The sequence below is a fragment of the Bidens hawaiensis genome, unplaced genomic scaffold (genome assembly GCF_021521415.1).
Source record: "Bidens hawaiensis isolate Kalapana, Puna unplaced genomic scaffold, B.hawaiensis_p1.1 tig00013987_1, whole genome shotgun sequence".
NCBI lineage: Eukaryota > Viridiplantae > Streptophyta > Magnoliopsida > Asterales > Asteraceae > Bidens > Bidens hawaiensis.
Window position 1 is genome coordinate 195,064 of NW_027492199.1, and position 20,409 is coordinate 215,472.

General features: G+C 36.1%; 2 pseudogenes across 2 annotated transcripts; both read left to right on the forward strand.

Annotated features, from left to right (window-relative positions):
• The first annotated feature begins 2,988 nt into the window (after window positions 1-2,988).
• LOC143545607 (G-type lectin S-receptor-like serine/threonine-protein kinase At4g27290) lies at window positions 2,989-6,691 on the forward strand (annotated as a pseudogene). Its single transcript, XR_013137463.1, has 7 exons — window positions 2,989-4,317; window positions 4,555-4,710; window positions 4,798-4,949; window positions 5,065-5,275; window positions 5,366-5,603; window positions 5,680-5,830; window positions 6,389-6,691. The product of XR_013137463.1 is annotated as a G-type lectin S-receptor-like serine/threonine-protein kinase At4g27290 (transcript).
• Window positions 6,692-15,113: 8,422 nt separating this feature from the next.
• On the forward strand, window positions 15,114-18,795 carry LOC143545612 (G-type lectin S-receptor-like serine/threonine-protein kinase At4g27290; annotated as a pseudogene). Its single transcript, XR_013137464.1, has 6 exons — window positions 15,114-16,427; window positions 16,576-16,819; window positions 16,924-17,134; window positions 17,232-17,469; window positions 17,558-17,707; window positions 18,408-18,795. The product of XR_013137464.1 is annotated as a G-type lectin S-receptor-like serine/threonine-protein kinase At4g27290 (transcript).
• The last annotated feature ends 1,614 nt before the right edge of the window (window positions 18,796-20,409 follow it).

Sequence of the window (20,409 nt, forward strand, 5' to 3'; positions counted from 1 at the left end):
GGTCCACTCAACTTTTTTGTATATCACTTCTAAGGCGGTTCGCTATGGGCGTTTTTTGGGACGGGGTTGGGTTTGAACACCACCGAAGGGCGCCTTAGAACGGGCGTTAGGGAGGGGGGTTGTTTCATGAAGGCTGGCGCTATATGTGATTTGTGCGGGCCCTCCTCCTATCCAACGGTAACCGTTTTTAAAAAAAATTAATCTATTTTACAACTTTTTATAAATTCTCAAACAAAACCATCATTTTACTCAAAAAAATCTTTCTACACCATCATTGTACTCAAACAAATATCTCAACTTTGTATAACCATGAATCCGAGCTCAAACCCAAGCCTGAACCCTAGCTCGAGCTCAAACCCGAACCCAAACCCCATCCCAAACACGAACCCATGGGATCCGACTCAATTGTGGTTGGCTAGTTTTCTTGCAAACAACAATGACCCTAATAACCCATTCTTTACCAACCAACAAACAAGGTCATCAACCCGTAATGCCTCCACACATGAACCGTTTACCGATATGCTATTTTGACCGCCAATGCCGTATATGTCTTCGCAGGTACCCGAAACCCAAATACCTGAAACCCAAATACCCCAAACCCAAGTATCCGAAAACCGCAAGTTCGTCATAAACGAAGTCATAAAAAGAAACCTGACAGTCAAACAACTAGGGAAAAGGGCGAAAGTTTAAAATGAAAAACGGATGAGGAGATGGCGTTGACATGTGGGTGGATTAACTCATCCGAAGACTTAGTTCAAGGTAAATTATTAAAATATTTATATATATTTCATGTTTTTTCTTTACTAATACTAAGTTTTTATTTGTATCGAAGGTGATGGTAAGCATGCCCTTGAGTTTTGGGATGAAATACGTGGTAAGTTCTTTGCTACAATGGGTCGACGTTTCTACCGAGGGGAGGATTCCGTCTACAATAAATGGAAGACAATGCGTAAGAAAACAACCAACTTCTCCATCATTTACAGCCGCGTTGCAAACAACGAGAGAAAAAGCGGCATGAGCGATACTATTTTCATTGTTGGTTAATTTAAGTTATGTTTTCATTGTTTTTTTTAGTTTTTTATTTGTATGTTTTTTATTTTTATTTAAATTTTAATTTAGTATTGTTATATTATTAATTTATTTTTATTCTATGTGTTTGTTAAAAACATAATAAATAAATAAATAAAAGTTTTAAAGCCCTTAGGGGGATTAGATCATAGAGCGGCATTATATTTTAGGCTTTAAAGCCACCAGTGCCCATTTGACGATTAAATGATATTGTGGAGGGGTTAAAGCTCTCTACCATAGTGAATAGCCTAAATGGTTCACATGAATCCGTTGACTCTACATGGGTCCACCGCCCTTGTTGGCTATTGGAAAAATTATAAATGTGGTGAATGAAAATTGATTTATTATGTTATACAAACTCTTCATATGCTGAAACTCTTTAGTAGAGTGTTTTTTTTATGACATTTGATGAGTTTTTATTAAAGTATCAAGTCTCTAATTAAATGAGACTCCTCTCTCAACCTTAACTCTTATTTATATAGTAGGCTTTGTGCATAAATTGAAAGTGACTAGAAAAAATACAGGTAGAAACATATAACAAAAGTTATTGGAAAAGTGAGAACACTTGAAGACCCGTATGTTGAGAACCTATAGAGTGGAGTATCTTTACTTGATTCCATCACCATCTTATTCTTCCATACTCCTTTTCAAAAACACAAATATACCTTGTGCAATTTCGCGTGCGAGAGTCACTTCCGGCAGTACATATATTTCAAGTTGTTGTACCCTGAGAGACAGACAGATAGATGGACTCTTTAGTATATATCTGAAATCCGTATTAAAGGAAGCAATTGTATACGCTCCTCAACCAACGCTCAATATTTTGTTTTTGTTCGTCCTTTGTTGCAGTGAAGAGAGTTGGGCCAAGAACAAGAACCTATAGTGACAACAACGAAATTAAAGACGAAGGTGAAGACATTAAACAGGTGGATGACAACGAAATTAAAGACGAAGTCAAGAAATTTCTGTTGAAGTTTTCATCAAATATATTAGCTTGAATCATATATTTATACTTCATTTCAACTGTAATTGATGTTTCTCATTGGTTTTGTAAGTATACGCTATTTTACTACGGTTTTTCCAATGTACAATGAGAGTATCGTTAAAATTATTTTAATAAATGTGACGCATGTCCTACACGGACAAGGCTAATAATTTTTGCAATTGGTGTCATTCCACATGCTTTTTCTAATCATGCACTTAGGGGCTGTTTGACAATCTTGTGCAGAATCATTAAGAAGTTTGATTGATTAAGAGATAACCTCTGAATTATTTAACATTTCTCTGAAACTTAACCGTTAAGAGGCTTCATAAACCATTAAGAGGTGCTTTTATAGTGAACCAAACACACTCTACTTCTGACCGATTCAAAGTAGTCTCTTCATGGAATCATTAAGTGACTTCAAAATAGTCCCTTAGTGTCGTTCCAGATTGGTTTGAAAAGTCCAAAACAATATTTGTTTGAGTTCCCAACATCGCATCAACATGCCAATCTGCAACACTAGTTTTCACATGGTATATTTGTTATTCTTCTATCTTTATTTGTATGACTATGTTTTATGTTTATATATGTATGGACATGCTCTGATATGCATGGATGGCATATTGGTATTGTATCCTCAGGTATATTATTGTGGTTTGTCCTTAGTTAGAATTCCTGGAAAAACTTCAGTGTATGACCCATTCAAAGAAAGATTGCGTTGGCAAGATTCAATGTTTCAAACCACAAAAATTATATATAGGAGTTGAATTGGCTAAAGGTCAACTTATATTTGGTTTAAGTTGTCAATGAATTATAGGTTAGATCTGTGGGCTCAACCCAGAGATCACAAATGTCCTAAATTTGACAAATCAAATGATTAGTAGGTGATAGAAGTCCCTGTTAATAATAAACTATCAATTTACTTACCTTTCATTGACTAAGAAACTTTTACCTTCATCTTAATCCAAAAATGTCCCATGAAGTTGTGAGGAAGACAAAATTCAAAGAATCTGTGTATAGATAACAATCAAACCCAAATGTTACTCCCTTATATCACCTTCTTCTTTCTAGTGCTAACAACTTCTAGATCATCAGACACCATAGCAGTGCATCAAAACATCTCAGATGGTCAGACCATAGTTTCAGCGAATGCAAAATTTGAGCTATGTTTCTTTAGCCCGGGCAATTCCAAAAATCGGTACCTGGGGATATTGTTTAAGAACACATCGCCGCAAACAGTTGCATGGGTTGCAAACCGTGAAACTCCACTTACAGATAAACTGGGTGTGGCCAGACTGGACAATCAAGGGAGCCTGACTCTTGTTGATGGTAGTGGCAAAGTCATTTGGTCATCTAACTCCTCAGCATCTGGTGCAAATATTAATATGAAGCACAACTGTTGGATACAGGCAATCTGGTGATTCAAAATGAAGTTGTTATCTGGCAAAGTTTTGATTACCCTGGAGATGCTTGCTTAGCACAAATAAAGTTGGGCAAGAACTTCATTACTGGAAGAGAAACATATCTAACATCATGGAGAGGTGCAGATGATCCTTCTCCGGGCGAATACACATTAATGGCTTCAATGGTTAAGGGTAAATATCCGCAAGTATATATTAGAAGAAGCTCTGATACTGTAACAAGGATCGGGCCATATAACGGCATATCACTTTCTGGCCAGGCAAACTTTGCTCCTGATGCTAATCCGGCGAGCGTTTCTTACCTGATTATGAATCAGAGCGAGATGTATATCACTTTTGATTCTAAAAGTACTACATTAAGGACAATAGTAACTCCTGGTGGTCAACTGGAAATCTGGCAGCTAAAATTTCTGAACCCAAAATGGATTCTGATTTCTACCTCGCCAGTAGATTATTGTGACAACTATAAAGTGTGTGGCCCGTATGGGATCTGTACGACTGCCACTTCTCCTAATTGTGGGTGCTTGAAAGGATTTGAAAAGAATCCTGATAATGATACAAGTGTTTGTGGGCGGAAAATAGCCTTGGATTGTGGGCCTGGAGAGGGATTTATGCCGTTTTCAAGCATGAAGTTACCAGACACGGAGAATGCTGTCTACAGTAGCAACATGAGCCTACTAGATTGTGAGGCAGCTTGCAAGAAAAATTGCTCATGCACGGCCTACGCAAATCCAAACATCACTACAGGTGGAGTTGGGTGCTTGCTATGGTTTGGAGAATTGATTGATGTCCGAGTGTTCCCACAAAAAGGGCAAGATTTGTATGTTAGACTTGCGCCTCAGAGTTACCAGGTAAGCAATTAATAATGTTACCAAATGAATGCGTTTCTTGTTTACCTTGTTTTAACATCTTAATGTTAGGTCACTACATGTTTATGATGGATACATCATATGATCTAGTAATATACTAACTATAATAACTGCAGTAATTTGTGAGGAAATTCATCGCGAAGACATATGTGTATGTGTTTACGCTTATTGCTGTAAACTTGACAATAAATTGTTTCCTTGGACCCTTCAAATATTTTAGATCTCCATTCCAACTTCCACAAAAAGAAACGAGTAGTTATGGAAGTTACTTCATCAATAGCTGCCGTGTTGACTTTGTTGGGCCTCATATTCTTGGCATTGTACACTAGGAGAAAATGGAAGAATAGATCAGATTCAGGGAGAGAAGGCAAGTGATATGAATCTGGTGCTTTAAATACAAGTTAACACACTATGATGAATTATGTTTGAAAATAACATCTTTTCTCAATGGCACATTTTCTCGTTAGACCTGAAAAGACCTCTAGTTATAGCAGCCAGATGGGAATTCCACAGGTTCCCTTGTTTAGCTTATCTAAAATTTCTAGGGCAACCAATGACTTTTCAGTAGACAACAAGCTAGGAGAAGGCGGGTTTGGACCAGTTTACAAGGTAAATGATAGGAATTAGATGGTCATATATGTGTGTACTGATCAAACAAATTGGTTTTGCATTCTATTAGAATATAATGTATGCAATATTAATAGTCGCGATCTCGATTTACCAGGGAGTGCTAGAAGAAGGAAAAGAGGTTGCTGTGAAGCGGCTGTCAAAGTCCTCTGGGCAAGGGCTTGTTGAATTTGAGAATGAAGTTATATGCATTGCAAAACTTCAGCATCGGAATCTTGTGAAGCTCTTGGGATATTGCATTCAAGGCCATGAGAAAATGTTAATATATGAATATATGCCTAATAAAAGTCTCGACAGTTTTTTATTTGGTTGGGCTCTCTTACAATCCTAAAATACAGATTCATTAAAAATGCAAAGGGATACAATACATATAAACCATCTTGCTGTCTATTGAACAGATGAATCAAAAAAGTCATTACTTGATTGGCCGCAACGCTTCTGGATAATTCATGGGATTGCTAGAGGCCTTCTTCATCTTCATCAAGATTCCCGGCTTAAAGTTGTACATAGGGACTTAAAAGCAGGAAACATTTTACTTGATCATCAGATGCATCCAAAGATATCAGACTTTGGCTTGGCCAGAATGTTTAAAGAAGGTGTGAGTGAAGCAAATACAAAGAGAGTCGTGGGAACATTGTAAGAATCCACGAATTCGGTTCATATTGTACAATACACATGCATATTTATGTATATCTTATGTGTATTGACTCAGGGGCTACATATCTCCAGAATATGCAACGTAAGGTCTCTTCTCAGTAAAGTCAGATATTTTTAGCTTTGGGGTTTTGGTCTTGGAAATTGTGAGCGGGAAGAAGAATAGAGATTTTGTTCATGAGGACCATGATCATAACCTTATTGGACATGTAAGAAAGTTGGATACAATCATATATGTGTGTGTGCATATATATATATATATGATGGTTAAGTAAAAAAAATAGAAAGTTATGAGAAAACCATGAATACTACCAATGAATTCATTATATTTAGGAAATATACCAACACATGATTTAGACACGTGCACAACTTTCCCCTATATGTATGTGTGTGCGCGCACACATACACGAGCGTGTGTTTGTGTGTACATGGTTGCAGAATCGCTAGGTAGGGAGTACTCGGCATAGGTGGGGAATTCTCGGACATAATATTTTAGGAAGAAATTAATTTGAATCACGATATTACCTCTGGTGCTCCATTTTCAAAGGCTAAAAATTGTTCTCTTTATTACTATCATTTTTCAGTTTCTATATAAACCTAACTCCATCTATTTGTTTGACATTGAGCCTCTATGTGCATATGCGAAGTATAAGTACTATTAGTCAAGCTCTACATACACCCATGTGTAACTTGGACTAACCTGTATTGAATAATGTAGGGGTGCCTATTCACATGATCTAACTTTTGTCTTTTTTTGGTTTCATTAGGCATGGAGACTTTACAAAGCAGGAAAGTCTCTCGATTTAATTGATGAATGTTTACGCACATCCTATTCTGCTAGTGAAGTGTTGCGATCTATACATGTTGGCCTATTGTGTGCGCAACACCGAGCAGAAGATCGGCCTGACACAACGACTGTTGTATTAATGTTGGGTGGTGAAGGGTCACTTCCTTCTCCCAAAGAACCTGCTTTCTTTTTTCAAGAAGGTGAAATCAACTCTACCTCAATTCTTCCTTCACTATCATTATCAGTTAATGGCGTAACAGTAAGTCAAGTAGATGGCAGATGACGAGAAGAAATGGTTTGTGAATGTATAAGGCATCTTTATCAGTTAGAAGAATATGTATATGCGTCGGTATATTTGTGTCTTTTGTCAAGCTGTATAATAAAAAAATGTTTTATGATTGCTTTTAGAATGTTTAAAAGCTATTATTTCGAATTATGTTTTGCCACTCTGAATTAGAGATGCACTGGACTTGCTTGTAAAGATAAAGATGTAGTGGACCATTATCATGTATTACTTAAATCATAAAGAGTAAAAATATAATATCAGAGAAGGTTATTTTTTTTTATTTTCAATAATAATGCATCTTGATTACAATCATGGACATATATATATATAGGAACCGATAATCAGTATCCTAGTCCTATTCGAAAACTTAAATTAAGGGGCTGGACCTATCTCTAAAACAACGGATAACTAATAATTATAAATGCATCATCAATTTAAATTCAAGACTCAATACTTTCCCTCAAGCTAGAGTGTAGATCACAAGCACCCAGCTTGTCAAGCAAAAGCCATAACTGTTGTGCACCAAGTGACTTGGTAAATAGATAAGCAATTTGTTGTTTTGTACCAATATGAATCAGTAAAATATCTTTTGACTCCACTCTTTCTCTTACAAAATAGCAATACATCTCAACATGTTTTGTACGTTCATGAAAGACTGGATTATTAGCAATGTGCTTAACTGCTAGATTATCACAGTACAAAGGGATTGCATTTGTGTATTAGACTTGAAAATCCTTTAGTAGCCAACTAACCCATAAAAATTCACTTACCGTGGTACCCATGGCTCGGTACTTGGCTTTAGCCGAAGAACAAGAAACAACAGACTGCTTCTTAGTTTTCCATGACACCAGAGCTCCTCCTAACAATAATAGATAACATGTTCGTAATCGACGAGTATTCAGCATCACAATAAGCAACAAGGTGAAGAAGCTCCGGTTTGTCGGGTTGATTTGCGAAAATGCAAGACACGGATTCGACAAATCATAAGTCAAGGGGGTGATTGTAAGGCCAAAAGGTTGTGACTTGCGATATCAAATTACGAAACCCATTATATATTTATGGTCAAGTTAATAATTTATGTCGGCGAGAAAAATGGACACGAAACGAGGGCTTTGGCATGTGCGTTTAGCTTCAATGGGATAAGACTTCTAGAATATTTATGTTTTTGCTATAAATAGGACTTCGTTGTTTTATTTATGTGTGTGTTTCTAAGGTGTAAATCACCCACGCAAGTGGAGCTCACCTTGGGTGGGGTCGGTTCAGTTAATCTATTAAATTAACCGATTATGGAGCCGTTCATTATTATATTTTCTTTATATTACTTGTTCGACCGTTTGATTTACCGCACCTGTCTCGCGCGATTATCAAGAACAAAGTCGTTCGTTGTTGGATTCGGTTTCGGGACCTACAATTGGTATCAGAGCGGGTTTGAATCAACTGATTCAACTTTGTTCTTGATATTCGGGTTCTATTTCCCCGATTACCCGATCCGAGACCTTACCCGTTGAAGTTTGAAAATAAAGTTTGAAGGTCTTGAAAATAAAGTTGGAAATAAAGTGGGAAATAAGCGTGCTTGAAGTTTCTTCGGTTATTTCTGATCGTAGCAACTGTTGGATAAAGATGTGACCGAGGGGTTTACCGGTAACTGTTGGCAGTAGTGGTGGCGGCTGCATTTTTCCGGCTATTCGTATTTTAGGCGACCCGTTTTTCGGCCGTGAAGACTAACAGCGGCAACGGCGGTGATTGCAATGGCGGTAACTATGGTGGCTATAGAGGAAGCCGTGTCACGGTATGGTGAAGATGGGTCATCAGTAATTAATCTGAGGTAGCAGGTGTTGGAATTCGTTTTTCCGGAGAATGAAGCCGGTAGTAGGTGTTTTCCGGCAAAGCACAGATGTGCTTGATGTTAAGCATGTGGCAGCTGACATGGGATGCTGCAAGGGTATGCGTTTGCTGGTAAAGATTAATTTACCTTGGGCTTACAAACTAATGTGGGCTGTTGTTTTAATGGACCAGATTTTTAGAAGTACGGGCCTGGTCTATTGTGGGGTTTAATTAAAAATCAAGTGGGCTATTTGTGGGCTGTTCATTTGGGAATTTTAATTCTGTTTGGGCTTGTTATATTGAACAATTTTTTTTGGGCTACAAGTTAATTATTGATTGGGTTGACCAAATCTGAAGAAAGTCAAAATTGATCGGGTTTTCGTTATTGTTGAACCGTGTTCAAAGCGTATTTTTCAATATTATTTTCAAGGAGCCTAAATGGGGAAATAATAAGCTTCGTCATTTGATTGTTGTCACCGGTATTTCGTCGAGCTCGTCTTAACATATACTGCTTAAAGATTAGAGATGGATAAAGAAGTGAGAACTCCTTCATGAATAAATTAGGTGGATCATATCTGGAGGGGGTGATTGAAGAAGCTCCGGTTTGCCGGGTTGATTTGCGAAAATGCGAGACACGGATTCGACAAATCATAAGTCAAGGGGGTGATTGTAAGGCCAAAAGGTTGTGACTTGTGATATCAAATTATGAAACCCATTATATATTTATGGTCAAGTTAATAATTTATGTCGGCGAGTAAAATGGACACGAAACGAGGGCTTCGGCATACGCGTTTAGCTTCAATGGGATAAGGCTTCTAGAATATTTATGTCTTTGCTACAAATAGGACCTTGTTGTTTTATTTATGTGTGTGTTTGTAAGGTGTAAATCACCCACGCAAGTGGAGCTCACCTTGGGTGGGGTCGGTTTGGTTAATCTATTAATCCTTTTAACTGATTACGGAGCCGTTCATTATTAATTTTCTTTATATTACTTGTTTGGTCGTTTGATTTACCGCACCCATCTTGCACGATTATCAAGAACAAAACCGTTCATTGTCGAATCCGGTTTCGGGATCTACAAAAGGTCCAAATCTCCTTGTTTCGGCAAAAATATAACTTGTCCAGGTGTGGTCTTTATGTGTCGAAGAACTTGATTAAGTGCTTCCATATGTTCTTCCTGTGGGTCTGAGACAAGTTGACTCAGAATATTAACTGAGTATGCTATGTCTGGTCTTGTTGCCTATAAATACAAAAATCTTCCTACAATCGATGGTACTTAGAAGCATCAGTTTTGTTGCTCTCATCACATTGATCGAGTTTTAAACTTTTCTCCATCGGAAACGAGATAGGGCGACATCCTAGTTGGCCGGTGTTTTCAAGAATGTCTAACGTGCATTTTCGTTGACTTAAAACCATTCCATCAGACGATCAGACCACCTTAATGCCAAAAAAAAATACTTGAAATGACCCAAATCTTTGATACTAAATTGATCATTTAAATGAGTTTTGGTCATTTCAATTTTCTTAACATCATTGCCTATAATAATAACATCATCCACATAAATCAAGACAGTAACAAAAGAGCCTTCAGAGGCTATTGTAAATAACGAATGATCAGCTTTAGACTGCACGTAAGCAAATTCAACCAGAGCCGTGGTGAATTTATGATACCAATTTCTGAAAGCCTGTTATAATCCATTTCGTAACCAACATACTCTGGTTTATTCTTTCTTAAAAAACCCTTGAGAATATACACTTCTTCCTCTAAGTCTTAATGAAGAAATGCATTATTCACATCGGGTTGATGTATTATCCAGTCCCTTTTAACAGCCACAACAAGGAGAATTCTTACTGTCACTAGTTTTGCAACAGGAGCAAATGTTTCATGGAAATCAACACCTTCCATTTAGGTAAAGCATTTCGTCACCAATCGTGCTTTGTATCTTTCAATTTCTCCATTAGGTTTATACTTGATCTTATAAACCCACTTTGAATCAATAGCATGCTTCCCTTCTAATAACGCCTCTAAAGTCCAAGTTTTATTCGCCTTAAGAGCTTTAATTTATCTTTTCATAGCTTCAACCTAATTTTTATCCTTTATTTCTTGATGAAAAAACTTTGGCTCATCATTACATGTGATGGCCGCTAAGAAAGCTTTTCGAGGATAAGAAAATTTATCATAGGACAAATAATTAGAAAGAGGATGTACCGTAGAAGAAGACCGATTGTCCGTGGGACGTGAATGGTCAATAGACTGTGGTAACTTTGTATCAAAACCTTCAAACCATTTTGGATGATAAATATTCCGTTTCTCTCTGGTGTGACTAATGGTCTCGATGTCAGCTATATTAGATTCGCGCTCAACCAGCTGCTGTTCTAGACCAAAAGTTTTCAATTGTTGTTCGGGGCCTAGATCATCGGTCTCTTGTTATGAGCCATGAAAATTGTTTTCTTGTTTTGGGTGGTGCTTATCATGAGAGGTTTGTGGGCCTTGGTCAATAGGATTGGTTGGTGGGCTTCCATCCAAACCCCCTTCGGAATCAAGCTCGTTATTATTATTCGTTTCATCCTCTGTTTCTTTAGTATGCTAATTTACAAGAGAACACCAATATTCTTCATCAATGGGGATGGCTCGAACATTTGTGGATCTGTTACATTTGATTTTATTACCTCAAAGGGGGAATTGTTCTTCCACAAAACGAACATCACGAGACTTGACAAATTTCCCATGTTCAATATCATAAATTTTGTATCCCTTTATGCCTTGAGGATACCCTAAGAAAACACTGGGCCTCCCCCTATTTTGGAATTTATCTCATCCCGTCTCCGTGCTTCCGTAGTAGACCAAGCACCATAAGACTTACATGTTTATGTGATTAGCTTGTTTCCTAAAGACCATCTCATACGGTGTTTTGTTCTTGGTGAATTTCATTGGTAATCGATTTATGATGTATGTGGCGGCTTGTATGCATTCTCCCTAAAATTTTATTGGTAAACTTCCTTGGAACATAAGTGAACGGGCTATTTCAAGGAGATGCCGATGTTTCCGCTTGACTACTCCGTTTTGTTGTGGAGTGTGCGGGCATGTAGTCTCTAATATAATTCCCTTTTGGGAATAGAAATCAATCATCTGGTTTGAGGTATTTTTGCCACCATTATCACAACGTATTTTCTTAATTCGTTTTCCAAATTGTGTTAGCACGAATTTTTGAAAGTTCATTAAACACTCGCTTGCATCACTTTTGTGTTTGATAAGGTATGTCCATACTGCCCTACTAAAATAATCCACAACAGTTAAAAAGAAGCTTGCATGTGAAGTAGAAGGTTTACGGTATTTTCCCCAAGTGTCACAATGGATTAAATCGAAGCAAGCATTACTTTTGATATGGCTTTTCTGCATGGCCGGCTCCGAGAAAGCAAAAAAAATTTTGGGCCGAAGGTGAAATTTTTTTTTTTGACCTTAAGTAAAAGGAGTATTTTGTTGGGTTTAAACAATTTAATTTTGATATTAGCTTACTTGGTTATAATTTAGGTTGTGTAAAAAACTTTTGTATAAAAATAGGATTGAACATGTCTCAAATGAAACTAGAACCCATAACCTTTTAGTTGGAACTTGAAGTAATACTTCTTTGCCACTAAACCAAGCTAGTGGTTATGTATTTAAGTTTAAACACTAAATATACAGATTGTTTTAATAAAAATACATATAATTTAAAAAAAAAATTCAGGCCTAGCGTAGTTTTGGGGCTGTGGCCGTCAACCACCTCGCCACATGTTATGGCTGGCCCTGCTTTTCTAGAAGGTTAATCGGGTAAATTTTGCTTTATTACAAGTATCACAAGAGTCATTTATAAAAATCAAATAATTAATATTAAAAATACCTATTCGACATATTTTTTCATATGAGACATATATTCTTTTGTGCCAAATTTCTACATCCGTTTTTGACATTATAACTTTTCTTTCTCTAACCATCATGTCCATACAATAAAGACCATTCATGCGTCTACCCACTTCAATAATCTTCTTTGAATGTAAAGACTCCATGCAACAAAAATCGGGAAAGAAGTTAACAACACATTGTAGGTCGGTGGCTAATCTACCAACCAAAAGGAGTTACAATTGAAATCGGGTAGGCATCCTCCAACGGGCGGCTAGACAAAGCAAAAGAAATAAATGGAAAAGCAAAAGTTGATACAGATGATAATGCAGTAGTTGGAGGACTAAGTGAGAGTCAGTACCAATAAAGAGAGGGACGTGGTGACGGTGATGGCAATGAATGCTCAAAAGCCATGGTAATTGTTGTTTATTTATTTATTTTTTTAATAAAAATGTCGAGGTATTTAAAAATGTAGAGTTTTGTTAGTATGTTAAAATCTCTGTTTGGCACTCAAGTAAAAATTTTCATAGCCAGCTGGAACCAAGCATATAAATAAACGAATAACTAAATAGAAGGAACAATTTACTAGAAGCATAGCATTATTCATGAATCATGGGTAAGGTTAAAATACAAAGAAGGATAAAAATAAAAAGCGTGAAAATGATTTGTGATCACATAAAAACCATTCAGTAAAGAATTGAAAAAAATTATAAAAAATCATAATTCAAAATATAAATAAAAAACAAAAAAAACTAAAAACTCAAATGTTTCCTCCGTCATTCTCGTTCAAAAAAAAAAAAAGAAAAGAAAAAAAAAACGACGAAAAGACACGATGACGAAAATACACAATTATAACTAGAATAAGACACAATAGATCGTAAAATATAACACAGTGCCGAACAAAATCTAACACAATGTTTAGTTTATAATACAATAAAAAATAACAAAAGACATTATGTCAAGAAAAAAAACACAATCAATTACGAAAATAAACACAAAACACAGTGATAACAAAAAGACACAATGATCTTTTTCTCTCAACATTTTTTAATGAGGAAGACGATGAAAACATTTTTGTGTTTATACTTTTTTCTTTTTTTATTAAATTTTAAGTTATGATTTTTTTATTATTTTTTAAAATTATTTTTAAAGTGTTTTTTTTTTTTTGCTATAAATTCTTCTCATCATTCTATTTTTATCCCAATTTTTAAAATAACATACCCCTATTCATCATATGTGATGTGTTTACATTCCAGAACAAAACAACGTACTTAATGGAAAACATAGATACCTTCTAAATGTTCCTAGGTCTTATGTTTTAGATGTATCCCTGTGAATATGTGGGCTAAATGCATTTTAGTATTTTACACATTTGATTATCAAGACTCGTACCTTTTTTTTCTTAATTATTGGAAAGTCTTCGATTGTCTTGATGCTTGGTTTTAAGCATTCTCTTGATCATCTATGTGTGTTTGGATTTTTGTTTTGTTTCCAACAGTTTTAAATCCATCTTTAAGAATGCAAGAAGAGCAGTTATTGTGTTGTATTTTGATAGGATATTCAAACAATAAAAAGATGCAAATTATATAACATTATAACACTTTAGGTGAATCCCACATCAACCATGAACAACAAAGTTTCTTGGCTTACAAGGAATGTCATGTTTCCTAAATAAACAAAGGCGGTTTGGCCTTAATACTAGTTGATGAGAGGAGAACTCCATATTTAAATGTGCTTAGGCACAACTCTCACATCCTAAGGTAGCGTTTGGTAGACAACAATGAGAAGGTGAATGGAATGAGTTGTTGCAAGAGAATGAAGAAATGAGTGTTTGGTTGGTCAATGGAATGATATCAACGATTACAAAAGGAATCTCATTCCATCAAATCCATTCATTTTCACCCTTTTTTTTTCCATTCCATTCCTCTTCTACCTTACTCTTTAGATAACACCACCTGACCACCACCACCGCCGCAGCCGCCACCACCACCATCGCGACCACCTGACCACCATCGCCGCTGCCGCCACCGTCACCGCCATACCACCACCACCATCGCCGCCGCCGCCACCACCACCATCACCGTCACCGCCAAACCACCACCAGCACCTGACCACCTCCGACGCCGCCACCACTGCCATACCACCACCACCACCAACTTCGTCATTGTAATTTTTTTTATTTTTTTACTTTTAAGATATGAGTATTTTTATTATTTATATTTCATTTATACATTTTTTTTATTTTTTTTTTCCAAACAAAATAAAATAATAGTTCATTCTATTTCTATAGGTTAACTAAATATGACAGTAGAACAATAATGAGTAATTTATTTCCATGTCTATTCCATTCCCTTTTCATTTAATCATTTTTTCATTTCATTCCCACTAACCAAACATACCCTATATGCTTGACCAATTCAAAGAAAAAACAGGTTGGCAATTAAGATAAAAGTTTCAAAGCACAAAAAAAATATGTTGAATTGTCAAATCATATGTTGGTACCGTGCAAGATTTGCCATTTACTGTAGGTTTGCAACTTAACATCATTTATGAACTTTGGTGTTAGTAGTCTCTGTAAACAACAAACTATCGTTTTACTTACGTTTCATTGACTAAGGAAATTTCATGTTTGGAATAATGATAAATGACTGAAAAGAAATCGCACCATCTATGAACTTTCACTTCATCTTAATCCACAAAAGTGCCATCAAGTTGTGAGGAAGGTCAAATTCAAAGAATCAATCAAACCAAAATGTTATTCCCTTGTATGACCACCTTCTTTTTTCTAATGCTAAGAACTTCAAGATCATCAGACACCATAGCTGTGCATCAAAATATCTCAGATGGTCAGACAATTGTTTCAGTGAACGCAAAATTTGAGCTAGGCTTCTTTAGCCCGGGCAGTTCAAGAAATCGGTACCTGGGGATATGGTTTAAGAACACATCACATCAAACGGTTGCATGGGTTGAAAACCAGGAAAATCCGCTTATAGACACCTCGGGTGTGGTCAAACTGGACAACAAAGGGAATTTGACTCTAGTTAATGGTAGCGGCAGTGTCATCTGGTCGTCCAACTCCTTGGCATCTGGTACAATTATCAGTCTTGTAGCACAACTCTTGGATACAGGCAATCTGGTAATTAAAAATTATAATGAAACCCAGAATGAAATTTCTATTTGGCAAAGCTTTGATTACCCTGGAGATACCTACTTAGCAGGAATGAAGTTGGGCAAGAACTTCATAACTGGGAAGGAAACATATCTGCAATCATGGAGGAGTGCAGATGATCCTTCCCCAGGTGAGTATACATTAAGGTTTTTAATGGTTAAGGGTAAATATCCGCAACTATATATTAGAAAAAACGCTGCCATCGAAACTAGGATCGGGCCGTATTCCGGAATATCATTTTCTGGTTTGCCACTCAGTACTGATCCAGCACATGTTAGTTATGTGGTCCTGAATCAGAACGAGATGTTTTTTACTGTTATATCTAGAAACGATATATCAACAGTCCTGTCAAGATTGATGGTAACTCCTGGTGGTAAACTTGAGATCTCGCAGCTAAAATTTCCCAACCCAGAATGGATGCAGATTATTACCTTAACAGATGATTATTGTGATGACTATGGAGTATGCGACCCATATGGGAGCTGTGATACTACCACTTCTCCTTATTGTGGGTGCTTGAAAGGATTTGAGCGAAAAACCTCAGCTGAAACTATTCCTGGTGATAATACAAAAGTTTGTGGGCGGAGCATCGCCTTGGATTGTGGGCCTGGAGAGGGATTTCAAAAGTTTTCAAGTATGAAATTGCCGGACACGGAAAATGCTGTCTTTAGTGGTAACATGAGCCTACAAAATTGTGAGGTTGTTTGCCAGAACAATTGCTCGTGCACCGCCTATGCAAATCCAAACATAACTCCAGGTGGAGTTGGGTGCTTGTTATGGTTTGGGGATTTGGTTGATGCCCGAGCGTACCCACAAAATGGGCAAGATCTTTATGTTAGACTTGCAGCCTCAGAATTTAGGTATGCCAATAGCATCACCAAATTACTACATTCCTTGTTTTTACAGCTTATTGTTCAATCAATTTTTGTTTATGTTGGATAAAGATGATCTACATACTAAAATAAGGCAGTTTGTAAGCAAGACATATGCTTGTTTCCTCCATTCCAGATTCCACAGAAAGAAAGGAGTAGTTATGGAAGTTACTTTGTCAATATCAGCTGTGTTGACTTTGTTGGGCCTCGTCTTAGCACTGTACATTAGAAGAAAAGGGAGGAGTATTTCTGATGCAGAGAGCAGCCAAATCGGAAGTGCAGATGTTCCTTTATTTAGCTTATCTGAAATTTGTAAAGCCACCAATGACTTTTCGGTCGACAACAAGCTGGGGGAAGGTGGGTTTGGATCGGTGTACAAGGTAAGTCAATGATGTGCATCAGATGTTCATATATGAAAAGTACATATTGAACAACTTTGTATTTACTTCTATGTTCTTTTTGTAATATTAATCTTGATCCACAGGGTGTGCTAGAAGAAGGACAAGAGATTGCTGTGAAGAGGCTATCAAAGTCCTCTGGACAGGGGCTTGTTGAATTCAAGAATGAAGTTATATGCATTGCTAAACTTCAGCATCGAAATCTTGTGAAGCTCTTAGGATATTGTATTCAAGGCCAAGAGAAGATGCTAATTTATGAATACATGCCTAACAAAAGACTCGACAGTTTTTTGTTTGGTTAGGCTCTCATAAAATCCAAAAAAAAAAATACAAAGATCTATTAAAAATGCAAAGGAATATGCAAGATATATAAACCCAGTTGTCTGTTGAGCAGATGAATCCAAAAGGTCATTACTTGATTGGGAACACCGCTTCTGGATAATTCATGGGATAGCTCGAGGTCTTCTTTATCTTCATCAAGATTCCCGGCTTAAAGTTGTCCATAGAGACTTAAAAGCAGGAAACATTTTACTTGATCATCAGATGCGTCCGAAGATATCAGACTTTGGTTTGGCCAGAATGTTTAAAGAAGATGAGAATGAAGCAAATACGAAGAGAGTTGTGGGAACTTTGTAAGAATCTCTGAATTCGATTAATGCCTTCAACAATTTGTAATTCTTGTCTGTATGTTTTGATTTGCTTACTCCTAACTCGACTTAGGGGCTACTTATCTCCAAAGTATGCAGTGAATGGCCACTTCTCGGTAAAGTCAGATATTTTCAGCTTTGGTGTTTTAGTGCTGGAAATTGTGAGCGGGAAGAAAAATAGAGGTTTTATTCATGAAGACATTATGATAACCTTCTTGGACATGTAAGTGTGTTGAATACAATCATCCATTGAATTGCATAATCGATATAGCAAAACAACAATCGCCAATATTTGGATGACTCCCGATTTTATTATAACCAAGAGGCTCTCTCAAAATTTGATTAAAACTCACACATAACCACAACTCGGTACATGTGTATATATAGCTTAACCCCAGCTTGACAACAAGATAAATCCTAACTAAATTCAAATTGTTATAAACTTGGGAACTTGCGTAATCTCTTAATCACTGAACGATTTGTTGGTGAAGTCGACCCAAACCATCTTGTTTGAGTCAGGAATTAAGCCCAACTTACACCCATGATGCATCTAGAATGCATGTGGGTGTGACTTCATATAAGAACCATTATTAATGGGAGCCAAATAAACCTTCATGTGCCTTTAATCATGGAGGGAACAAAAGGGACGGAGGTTGTGATATGGAGTGGAACAGACATAATATATGGATACCAAAATTATCCATTGAAATATCAGATTATCATCCAAGGTTGAAAAGTGGTTTCTAATTATTAACTGTTCTTATTTGAACCACCCTCCATGTATGTGTGTCAGCAAAGAGTCTATATGTGCAAATATGTGATGAGGTATGAATACAATATATGGATAGTGAAGCTACAAAACACCTATGGGTACCTTCTGAGATGATCTAACTTTTGGTTATTTACTTGCATTCATATAATAGGCTTGGAGACTTTACAAAGAAGGAAAGTCCCTCAATCTAATTGATGAATGTTTGCACACATCCTATTCTGCTTGTGAAGTGTCACGATCAGTACATGTTGGCCTCTTGTGTGTGCAACAGCGTGCAGAAGATCGGCCTGACACACCAACTGTGGTGGCGATGTTGGGTGGTGAAGGCTCACTTCCTGCTCCAAAAAAACCTGCTTTCTTCATTCAGGAAAGTGAAATCAACTCCACTTCAATACTTCCTTTACCATCATTATCAGTTAATGGCGTAACATTAAGTCAAGTATATGGTAGATAATGAGAAGAAATGTTTTGATCATGTTTCAGATCATTTGTATATGGTGATATTAATTATATAAAAATGTATTATTATTTGGATCAATATGAACAATCAATCCATACTGCTTACACAAATGTATGCTTGTATGCTAATTTCCTTTGTTTTTATCGAATATTCTAGCATTTGAGTTTGTCAAGTGTACTTAAACGGCGTATCTCATTAGCATTTTTCTGTGCACGGAATGCATTTAACAGATTTAGGTGTGCTTTTTGTGAAACCTTAAAAGAATTATCTGGGGATTTTGAACATGATTTCTCTTAGACTAATGTTCTTCAATCATATGTTTGATTACATCAAATGTATGTTAATTTTTTTATTGTATCTCAATACAACAACGTTACAGGGGTATGATTCGGGTCACATACCAAGCAACTTTAGCAAGTAATATAATGCCAAACTGCACCAAGACTATATATCTACTAGTTTTTAGCCCTCGTGTCACGCGGGTTATTTTAGATTTTTTTTTTATATAATTGTGAGTATATAATTTTCTTGTAATCAAAGGTTATGATAGTAGTTGAAGTTTAAGTTTAATTGGTTTTTTTTTTTATACGTTTGTCTGGTCTTGTTAGGTTTGTTTGGGCATATGGTGTAGGGAAATTGAGTTTAATGGACGGTTTATATAGGTTTTTGTTTTAAATTATTTTGCAATTACATATTTTTATAATTAATTATTTTAATTTAATTTATTATTCAGAATTTATATACTTGGACTAATTTTGATATATTTCATTTATGTTTGTTTAAGCTCATTTATGTTCATTTTTGAATGAAACATTAACATAATTAGTTTATGTTTATTAACATACATGAGGTATGATGGAGTCTGTAACATGTCAGATTAAATGGGGACCACATAAGCATTGTGCCTAATACATACCTTAACATATCATGTTGACATCCAAATACTTGTTAAGTTTAAAGTGGACAAAGTATATCTACAATCAACTTTGGGTTCTTGGCATAATAATGCCCTAATAGAAGTGTGATCTAGAACGTTAACAGATAATGTGATTTCATGTCGTGATCTATTTCATAAAAATAATTTAGTAAACTTTAAATAAATATTTCTGGTATATAATATTAATTTCATCTTTACTCCTATCTTACTTTTGTTTTATTTTATGTTTCAACTTCAAAATATTATGTATATATTTTGGTTATTTTAAAATATATGAAAATGACAAAAAGATTTAAAGTTTTTATTATGTTCGTACATAGTTTATTAAACCTTGTTTTATTCAAAATCATGAGTTTTGTTGTCAAGGTCGTTCATGCAATGTTTGTTGGAAACCTAGGACGTAAACAAATCACTTACAAGTTGAGGTACAGAAATTGGGAGGGTCTGTAAACGAATTCTTCTTTGACCCTCAAGAGGGTCTGTGAACGAATCTTATTCGTTCTAAGTTTTGTGCAGTTATACATGGATAGGTAGATTGTAACATCTCGGGAATACCCTGATTAATTTTGGGCTAAAAATACAAATTCTGAAAGTTAAAGGACTAAAAATGCCAAATCTGGAAATAGAAGGACTGAAAATGGAATTTCTGAAATTTATGCATCTTCGAGTATCGTGAAGATGCAAAGCAGAACATCTTCACGTATCGCAAAGTTGCTGGCACACATTTCAAAGCTTATCCAATGACGTGGCGACACG